The sequence below is a fragment of the Mercurialis annua genome, linkage group LG6 (assembly GCF_937616625.2).
Source record: "Mercurialis annua linkage group LG6, ddMerAnnu1.2, whole genome shotgun sequence".
Classification (NCBI taxonomy): Eukaryota; Viridiplantae; Streptophyta; class Magnoliopsida; order Malpighiales; family Euphorbiaceae; genus Mercurialis; species Mercurialis annua.
In genome coordinates, this window is record NC_065575.1 from 2,218,909 (window position 1) to 2,230,060 (window position 11,152).

Sequence of the window (11,152 nt, forward strand, 5' to 3'; positions counted from 1 at the left end):
TGCGAACGCACACCTAGTGTGCGAACGCACACTCTTGAAGTTGTGCAGTGTGCGAACGCACACTTCAGGTGTGCGATCGCACACCTATTTCTGCGGCAGTAACAGGTCTATAAATAGACCTGTTACCACACGACCCTTTTCATTTATTCTTTTAAAACCCTAAATTTAACACAAACCCTAGTCGTCCCACCTTGTCAAAACGCTCTGAAACATTACATCCTTCATCCCTCTTCTTCGCTCGTGGATTCGGTAAGATTTCATTACTCTTCTTCGTGTTAACCTTTCGGTATCGATTTGCCGTTGTATAACTCATGTCTCTACATTTTGTTTAGCACCGTTCCGAGATGGGTTTCTGCGTTGCTTCGTGCTTATCGTCCTCTATAATCCTAAGGCAATGGTATCGAAATTGGTACGTAAAATTCTCCCGTTCCTATGCCGTTCGTTTCGCCGTCGATTTCACACGTTGCTACTGTTGTTCTTTTTGAATTCTGGTTTCCATGGCCTTGCTGTAATCTTTCATATATGTAGTAATAAACCCTTTTACTTGAATTGTGATTGTTCTTCGGTGTTGTCTCAATTTGCCGTTTGATAAGTTCTTTGTTGCCGCCGTAAATCTTGAGATGTCGTAGTTGTTATGGCTGTCGTGGGCTTGGTTTCACGCTTTTAGGTAGTTTCACGCTTTTAGGTAGTTTAGGTTTAGAGGTTCATTAATATTTAGATTTCTAAACTCAGAAACCTTACATTCTTGGCTTGACATGTTTGATGTTTTTCAAATGGTGGTTGGCGGGGAAATCATGATTTTGTACGTAGGAGATGGCTAATGGTATTTTTAAGTCATGGGTTAAAATTGCCTTAACTATTTGAATTCTCATTGTTTATTGTTTTAATCAATTGAACCTCTCAAGATTGTTTCTAGCTATTGTCATTATTGTGATAATAACTTTGATTTCATTTTAATTTATAATTGGGCAATTTGAAAACGATAAATATTTTATAACTTAATTAATATAATTACTCCGGTAATTATATTTAATTTTGATTGAAATGTCAACTTGGCTAATTTACAGTTTAGCCCCTAACGTTTTCTTAACTTATTTTAGTTAAGTATTTGATTGTAACTTTGGTTACTTGAATTTTAAGCTATTGAGTTCCGTTTTAAATTTTGATTTTTAATTATCAAAGTTATTTTCATAATTATAAACTATGGTTTATAATTGGGATATAAGTACAACTATTTTATCAATGTTATATTTAATTATAAACTATGGTTTATAATTTGGGTAATATATTATTTATTAAAGTTGTTTTAAAATTATAAACTTGGGTTTATATTTTGATAAAACTTTTAGGTCGGGTTAGACTTTGGTCGCCCGACAAGTGGGAAGAAGCTTGGTAGTTTTGATAACTCGGCTGACTCACTGATATGGATTTTAACTTGGGTTATTATTTAATAAATATTAAAATAATATTTTCTGAAAAGGACTTTAAAGCGAGAACTCGATAAATTTGACTTGTTGTTAACTGTATAATTATTTGAGTATTGCGTTTACTCTGTTTGGCTTTACCTTGACTTGTTGTTTGTGCTAGTCCTATGTGGTGTCTAGTACTCCATAGAGTTAGGGTCTGTTTTTAATGATTATTTATATTTGTTTAGACTCGTCGATTGTTCGTGCTTTTGAGACGAACCGAGTTTAGGCTGCTTGCCAGGAGTTTTCACGTGGATTAGCAAGCTGTGAGTTTATATCGCTATTTACCGCTTTATTAAGTAAATTGTATTTTGTATATATGTATATATTGTATAAACAGATTTCGAACTGTTTTCGGCATTATGGATCTGAATTGGAACGGGCTACTCGATGGGCATCATCGAGACTGTGTGCGCACCGGTATGATCATATATGGTATTTGAGGTAGGTTAGAGATACGTCTCACCTAGTGAGGGCGCCGGTGGAAGATACGTCTCCTGGGACTCACATGTTTTATTCGAGTGACAGTCGGGGTTCGGTTATGAAGATACGTCTCACCGACACGACAACTGGATTTAGTATATTGTGGTTTAGGGTTTCAATGTTTATCCATAATGACAAATGCTTTACAAATGTTTTAAAAGTGTTTTAAAGGTTTTCACTTAATAAATGTAAATAGTTGTATGAACTCATCTCAGTATATCTGACCTCGTTGTTTTCCCAATTTTTTCCAGGGTTATGATTTTGAGCGAGTCAGCTGGTCTCCGATTCTTTATTTCCTCGGAGGTCTTACTTTATTTTATTAAAATTATTAAACTGATTTAATTCTTAGACCGCAGTAGTAATTGAAAGTCTTATTGTTTTAGTACTTGTTGTCAGATTTATATTAATGATTTAAATTGTTGTTTGGGCATTCTTATATTAACTTGGGTTAATAAGTAAGTATGCCATGTTGGAGACTCAGAGTGGTCTGAGACCTTATTATATAAATGTTGAAACTTATGATGAACTGCTAGACTAGGCTGAAGTCTCGGTTGCCCCCGAGCATGTGCTTTTATGCAGGTACATAGTTGTTAATGATATTTTTCTGTTATCCGCAAGGCTTGCTACGGGTTTAGGTACAACCATACCCATACCCTAGCGCCGGTCGCGATTCATGAAAATGGGTCGTGACAAACTTGGTATCAGAGCTTTGGTTTCAAACCAAGGCCTTATGCATGTTATTTGTTATTTGTTTTGGCATGATAAGTGTAGGAACTACTGCGGAATTAGGATTCGTGTCTTGTCTTTAAAACGTCATCATTTATTTTCAAACTTTCAGCCTACATCCTATAGGTGATGTCTGTCAGTCTTTATTTGGTGTTAATGCTATGATTGACAATTAATTTCACTTGGATGTTACTTGCTGTGTTTTATCATGTTAAGATTATTTCACTTGGGTGATTATTATTGCTTTCGATTTCTCGGGAAATCTTGAGTTGGTAAATTTTTTTAAAACTCATATTTGGGTATGATGTTGTTTGATAAGTTTTGGCTTTTATGATTTTAATTACTTTGAGTTATTTAGTGAGTAGTTTGGCTTGGGCCGAGAACATGGATAATTAAAAAAAAAATATTTTGTTAGGCTTTGGCCTTGTTTCTAGTATAAATGATTTCTATTATAAAATCTTTTATTATGTTTTGTGGTCATACTTGTTTGATCACATGTTGTTTTAAGGGTTTTATTGAGGAAGTTATTTTTATTCGATTTGTTTTGACACAGAATCAAAGGAGAAGTTTGATTTTATATCCTTATAAGTTTGATTTTTGTTAAATTACCAGTAAAAGAAATTATTGTATTTTGAAACATTATATTTGGTTTGATGTTGACAAACGACGATTTCCTAAAGGTTATTATTTACAAGATAATTTGTCGTGTTAAAAATTTAACGTTAATTTTATTTTGTCACATCTTAGAATTTTGGGATTTACAAAATGGTTTTTTGAGATTAAAGATTTTTCATTTTAGTTTTAAATCTCTGTTTCACGTTTGGATTTGTTAAGCTCTTAATTTTAAAAGGGAAAAAAAATTTAAATATTTTTCCGGATTTAAAAATATTTTGAACACGTTTTATAAACGATTGTTTTGGGATCGACTTGGGTTCCCAAATTTAGGAGTTGAGCTTGATAGTTGTAATGACTCGGCTAGCTCGATGATTTTATGGTTTGAGATACTTGGGTATCCATTTTAAAAAAATTTATAAATAAGAAGAGACTCTTACAAATTGTGATTAGTTTTAACCGTGGAGCTCAATTAAAACTTTTGGAAGTTTTCGTATTGGACTTTAAATTTCGAAATAAATTTTGAAGCGTACTCTTAAAAGATAATATGATTACAAGTGGATATTAATACGAAAATTCAAAACTTGTCCTCGCATGTCTTGATAATTGTCTTTTGGAATGATTAAGTTGTTTTGCTGAATGACATGCTTACGTGGCTTATAATTTTCAGATTTGATGTCTTTTGGAAATAAATTGCGGTGTATAACTCGCTTGTCTGTTGGACTAAGTTGATTATTTTGTTTCGTCTCTTCGTGCGGAGTAGCACGTGAGATGATTTAATCATGGACATGGTTGACTTACCTCGATGTATGATTTTGACCTTTGGATAAGACTTTTGTCTTGACCCTGGTTACCTTGTTAGATTTTGAATTACTCGGGGTTTTGCGGTTTTTTTCGTGTATCGAAATCTTTGGGTTTCAATATCGAGAAAGACGAAGGTGAGTATACCCCTGCAATGGTTGATGGTTTCTGATTATCCTGGAAAGGATATTGGAAATTATGACCCGAGAAGATTGATCAGTGTATTAACACACTGGTGGTTACATTAATTTATGATGCGATGCGGGAGCTGGCGGTAGTTTACGTAGAAATGTATGTGATGTGTTATTTTCCCTTGGGTATAAGTTTCAGTTTGAATTGAGGTTAGTTGAATACTTTTACAGAAGAGTTGTAACATAGATATTAGGTTGAGTTGTTATATGACATCGAATGTCGGTAGATTGCAAGTATGGAGTTTGAGATATATTTTGAGGTTATCGAGTGCACATCTCATAGAGTGTAAAGTCTAGCAAATGTTTTATTGGGAAATAGATTTCTAAGGTTGATTTGTTAAAATATTTGAAATATTTTCAACACGTAATTGTGCCCAGACATATCATGAACATGCATTTATAATGTCAAGGATAGGATTACATTGAGCACTATGTATGTTCACTAATTAAAGATAAATTAATAATTGATACATGCATAATAGTACATGCATCACGTGCATATAAATAATTAGAGTTGGATGCAACTCTTTGGGGATGAGAGCTGTCATCACCCTGGCGCACAATTATATAAAATGATTTTATCGATAAAGAGTTTTGTGAAAGATGTTTTGAAACGAGCTCCCGAGTCACATAGTGATAAACTTATTCATAAAGTGGTTGAATTTCAAAGGATTTTGAAACTGTTACCGAAAGATAGCTAGACAAATACTCTGTGATGATGATGGATATTGGACGTTTACGTTGTGAGTGAATAGTCTGTAGTATCAGAATATTGTGGTTTTAGTAGGGATGGTATTTGAGGTTGCTCTCGAGTTATAGTTGTGTCTAGTGCGGTGTATGCTTAAATTCAGACTAGGAAGTTTTGTGAATAATTTCTGATTTGTAATTTTAGGATTTGTGGATTAAGGATATTAGTTATGCTCATATGTGTGTATACACTGTATTTTTAAAAGAGACTTTATCTTTTCAAATTTGAAATTGTCCAAGTATTTTGGTCTACTGTATTTCATAAAAGAGAGATTTGCATTGCTAATTTTACCCTTCTAAGGTAAGGAAGAAATTTTATCAAATTGGATACAAAAAGGAACAATAATTTTGTGGGCTTAACAATTTCTTCAAATCGTAATTTTATTTACAAATTAAGATTTGTAAGTGACAATAAAATTTTAATATTTTGAAAAATTATTGTGTATTTTCAATACGCAGGATGTTTCCACGGTTTGTGTATTTTTGAAAAGGGGATGAATTGATTTTAGCAAGTTGATTTAAAGAGAACATAAATTTTGGCAGTTAAACTGTTTCATAAATTTGCAAACGTATTTAAAGTAAGGTAATATTTCAGATTCAAAATGTGAATATTTTAAAAAAATTCAAGGATTTACAAAACCGATGTTTTTTTAAATGGTAAAGTCATTTCGATTTTGAATGCAAAAGGAGATGTAAGATGTAGAGTCTTTTAAAGAGAAGTGGAAAATTTTGAATATAAAATGTTTTGTAATCAAAAGATTTTATATCTCTGGGTCTGGTTTTGAGCATAACTAACGATCCGGTCAGAGTGATTTGGTCGTAGTGATATCTCATTGTATTCGAGGTTATAGCCGATTGACTGAATAAATTTGAGAATTCGAGTTTGATTGGGATATATGAGTTAGTTGATTTGAGAATCAAAGATCGCAGTTAATAGGTTTCAACAACCATGATTGGTTGATTGATTTTGTTAATTGATAATATTATTGAAATGTTTGGATATTGTTTGAGTTAGTGGTTGAACCTTTTGTGTGGGAGACAAAACTTTTAAGTTGCAAAATGCAGCCGATGTTTAGTTTAGTTGTGGCATTATGTTTCAGAATGATTGGGAGAATCATTATGATTGATATTGTTATCACTGATCTAGAAATTTATGTTATCATGAGAGCAGTTCGCTTTTCTTTAAATTGTGATATGATTTTTGTTTTGTGATTCACAAGTTGAGGGTATTATCGAGTTGGTATTAATCATCAGGATTGGATGATTATTATAGTGTTGTTGTGGAACCGAAATATTATCTGAAGTTTATTGGGTTTTGTTATCGATTTTTTTTTATGTCAAGATGTTATAAGTGGAAGTAAGAAATTATTTTAGAACAATAAATTTTACCAGATATGTTTGCAGTATCCTTGTTTTTCTTTGAGGCAAAAGAGTTTGGAATTGTAAGAACTATAGTCGAACTTAGTGCTTGATCTTGTATTGAGTATTGAGGATTTTATAATAGGTGAGTTTCGAGCTGGTTTTGGAAGCCACTCCGGTATAGAGTAATTGTGACTCTCAATTGGATAATTGTTGATTATTCATATTGGGTTATTCGAGTAATCATTAGAGCACCGAGTTGTTAGAATCAGAATTTTGCGCATATGTGTGTTGCGACGGTTATAGTGCGAATAAGTTCAGATTTGAAATTCGAGGTTGAATGTCATAGGTTGGGGAGAATGTAATACCCCATATGTATTTTTCGGGTAGTTTGGTCTTGTACTGACCTTCTCTTAGTAGAAATTTTGATTAGAGTTATCATTGGAAATATGAAGTTATCGTTTATGCTAAGTAGTAGTGTTGATGCTTTAGTAATCTTGTGAGATTGTTCGGTTTATGCAAGTGGTGGTGTTGAGTTGTCTTGAGGGACAACATGTCGAGCTCTGTTTACGCAAGTGCGTTGGTCGTTAGGTACGGTATACCTTTATTTTCAATTGGGTTGGTTCTTGGTTGGGGACTGTTTTGGAAGACAAAGTTCGTTTGCGTTATTGTTGTTATTGCTGTCGTTATTTACGTTTGGTATCTTGTGGATGAGTTTCCACATTGGTGACAGGCGTTCTGTTCAGATTGGCGTGTAGTTTTATGTTATGTTGTACGATGATTATTTTAGTTTTAAATTCGAGGACGGATTTTATATAAGTTGGGGAGATTGTAATATCCTGTATTTTTCAGTCATGGTTTTGTTGTGTTTCCGACTTAGTTTCGGATTATTAATAGTGGACTTAGCAAGTGTGAAACTTTATTTGGGGTTGAAGTTGTATCTTGTATATATCGCACGTGTCGCGTGAAGTTTCGATGACGATTTGATTTGTATCCGAATTACAATCGATGTTGTGTTCGTGTGCCTTCTAAATCTGACGTGTTTTGATAAACCATCCATATCTCCCAATTGCACCGTTGGATCGCGCTCATCTTTGGATATGTTGTGCATAATACAAAGTTGACCGTTGGATCAAAATTTAAGTTAAATTGGAGTAGCGTGCGAATGTGCGAACGCACACCTAGTGTGCGAACGCACACTCTTGAAGTTGTGCAGTGTGCGAACGCACACTTCAGGTGTGCGATCGCACACCTATTTCTGCGGCAGTGTCACGACCCAAAATCGAGGGCCGCGACCGGCGCTAGGGAATGGGAATTGTAGTTCCGAATCCCGTAGCAAGCCTGAAATTCACTATAAATTTTTCGCAATTATGTTATAACACGGAAGCATTTAATTATGAAAACATTATTAGTTATTTTGTAAACACTGGCTACGTAAATCTAACATCGTTATAAACATTTTCCAAAACTATAATATTGTCCTAGGTCATGACTGATCACACAATGTACTACTGCAGCGGTCACGGAAGCCGGCCTGTACATGGCAAGACAGACTCCCGGAAAAAATGATGGACTTCTAGTCACTCCAAGTCTAGGTACCTGAAATGTTTTAAAAACCACGGGGTCAGCTTAAGCTGAGTGAGATATACCTTACTAACGGTATTATCACAAAATAACATCGCAAGTGAAAATCATTTATTCAAACAAACATAATATCATTATATTTCAAACAAAGAATTGATCCGATAGAAACCTTAATCTTAAACTCCTAACCTTTCCTAACATGTATCGTATTCATATCAAATCAATTTGATCCAAGTGGTACGGTCCCGAGATAGTTCAACCGAGTTACTCGTTACCACGTGGCATAGTCCCGAGATAGTTCAACCGAGTTACATCATGCCACTGCTTAATCCCAAGGTGTGAGTCCCGAGATAGTTCAACCGAGTTACTCACCAGATACGGGTCCCGAGATAGTTCGACCGAGTTACCTCGTATCTGCCAAAATTATAATCCTCCTTTCCGATACCCAAACATATTCCATTTCATAATCATATATTGAGCTCATGTCAAACAATTCTAAGTACAGACATCTAGACTCTTACAAACACCGGTGATCACACGGCCTATTGACGCCCAATAGGTAGCTTGTTTCTTCGGATCACACATCATTTTCAAGCATAGAACAAATAGCAATAACGATATACAAAATGTCAAACATAGAACAAACAACAACCAAAACACCACTCAATTTGATCCAACACCAAATATGTAATTCATTCCCACATATATAATAAATCAATTCACAATTTAATTATCAAACATAAACTATTAATATATATATATATATACTCGTCTATATATATATATATATATATATATATATATATATATATATATATATATATAATAAGTCATATTCCGTGTATCTCACGGTAGAATAACCATTTAATTCATATAATTTCAAATCACAATAGTTATTATATAATGCGATGTATTTTTATAACTTATAAATAAAATATTTTATAATATACTAATAGCGTAATAATACGCGAGAGTAAAGTATACTCACTCCTTGCTTTTCAATCCAAATTGTTTATACGCATTAGTCTTGGCCGAATACTCCTAGGCCAAAACCGTCGATCCCTTCGCCTCCCGGTTTGTCTGTTACAAACGAGGTTCAAAATACATTTATATCTCATTGGCATTATAAAATCAAAACTATTAATTACTATATTAAGTTAAGTCTTCTTAACTTAAACCCATCTATAATGCCCAATCAATCCTATAAAACTCGCTCAAATGTCTACATTCGCTTCGTTGCGTTGTTACGTCAATTTCCTCTTTTCGTGTTTAAACCTCAAAATGCTTCACCTTAATATCTTTTCCCTTAGCAAATTTGAGTTTAAAATAGCATATATAACCCTTAGTATCCTTACTTTAGGTTCAACCTTAATCTTAATCGAAACGTGTCTTAATTCACCAAGCGTCGCCTATCGATTCATATTCGATTCGGACATGTTACAAAAACAACATTTTACAATTTGTTTAAAATGACTATTTTATTAACCTTATAATACATTTAGGACAGCCCTAATAAATTTCCTATAACCATTTTATTTATTAAATTCAACATTTCATTTTTAACGTTACTTACGTCATTTATGTTCTTAGTTTAAACGTCTATTAATACCATTAGCCTTTTAATCGTTTTAGTCGATCTAAAACAGCCTAAAATACAATATTATAACCTACATATTCATTCCTAATCATACCATAATGTCCAACCGATACCAATTTCAAATCATTAACATTTTATCCTAAAAACCGCTTTTACATCAAGTTTGATTCCTAGTTTCGTAACTCCGTCAACTATCAAAATCATTAAAATTCGAACACAAGTGGAGGGTGGCATCAGCCCCCTCCCGCTCAACTCAGCCCTCCCCTGTTTTGACAGGGGAGGGGCCGGCCAATGCCCTGGTGCGTCGCACCAGGGCTGCTGCCCATGGCAGCAACTCACCGTGCTTCGGCACGGTGAGTAATCCGGCCATCATGGCTGGACAAAGCAGCCATAAAACACCCAATTTAATCTCACCAAATTATCAACCCAAACACAACTCTCACACCTCACTCAACCACCCTTAATTTTAGTTTAAACTTAACCAAAATCATGCCAATTATACATGATTTCAGCATCAATACTAAACCATAATTTATCAACACCAAAACAGCCAAAAAACCTTAAAAACCCTAACTTAAATACATTTTCTTACCTGAAATTTATGGCTTATATCAGTAGGTCTTTCCTTTCCCGTTCCAACGCCGCCAAAATCGCTCAATTCCGATGTTAAACGAAGAATCTACAAATTTTACAATCTATTACCAATACATGAACATAGAACAGCCCTTAATTCCGAAAACCTAACCAAAAATTGTCATCCTTACCTTAAATTTATAGTCTAGATCAGTAGATAATATTCTCCTCTTTCCATAGACACCAATATCACTCAATTTGGTTGAGAAATGAAAGAGTTATGCTAGTTTTAAATTTTAATGGATGTAGAGTTTTGGAGAAGCTTTGAGTGAATGAAGAAGATGGCTGGAAATTATGAGTAATTGCTGATCTTATTTTAATTTAGGCCTATATATATTTATGGCAAAAAGTGCACTTCAACCCTTAATGAAGCCACCTCCTTAACTTTTGGTCCTAAGCTTTTCTTTTGCTCAATTTAGTCCAAAAATCACTCAATCGTTAAATCTCGATAAATTTCGTATTATTTATGTCCAAATAAATAATACTCTTCCGCCAAGTCACTATTTAGACTCCGCTAATCGATTTTGTCAAATTTTGGCTAAAACGCTCAATTTTCCAATTTGATCGAAAATGACGATTTCCGTCACTTTTTCGTCCTTATTTTTCTTTTATGAATATTGATATCCAAATTATCAATATTATTTTCTTGATTACTGATTCCCGTCAATAGTTTATTTATTTAATATTTTTCGGGCAATAAAATTCCATTTTCTAATTTTTCGGGAACTTAATCTTATTTCTAATTCCAACTTTTCCTTAGTCCCGTTTAAGTATCTTAGATGTTACAATTATTGAAATTCATTCTTTAGATTTCAATATCGACCTATCCTCGTCCTTAATTACTTAATTTCTTCGCTAACTCCCTTTTCTAGTCGCTATGACTACTAATTTAAATTGCGTTGCTCACTTCGGCAACGTCAAACGTACGGGGTATTACAATCTTCCCCCCTTAT

The 11,152-nt window shown here is 33.8% G+C and overlaps 1 long non-coding RNA gene across 1 annotated transcript; it reads right to left on the bottom strand.

The window, feature by feature from the left end:
* Positions 1–7,657: 7,657 nt before the first annotated feature.
* On the bottom strand, positions 7,658–10,731 carry LOC130015671 (uncharacterized). Its single transcript, XR_008791002.1, has 4 exons — positions 10,331–10,731; positions 10,159–10,245; positions 8,958–9,049; positions 7,658–7,984 (listed from the first exon to the last, which is right to left on the bottom strand). It is a non-coding gene; the product is annotated as an uncharacterized LOC130015671 (long non-coding RNA).
* Between the last annotated feature and the right edge of the window lie 421 nt (positions 10,732–11,152).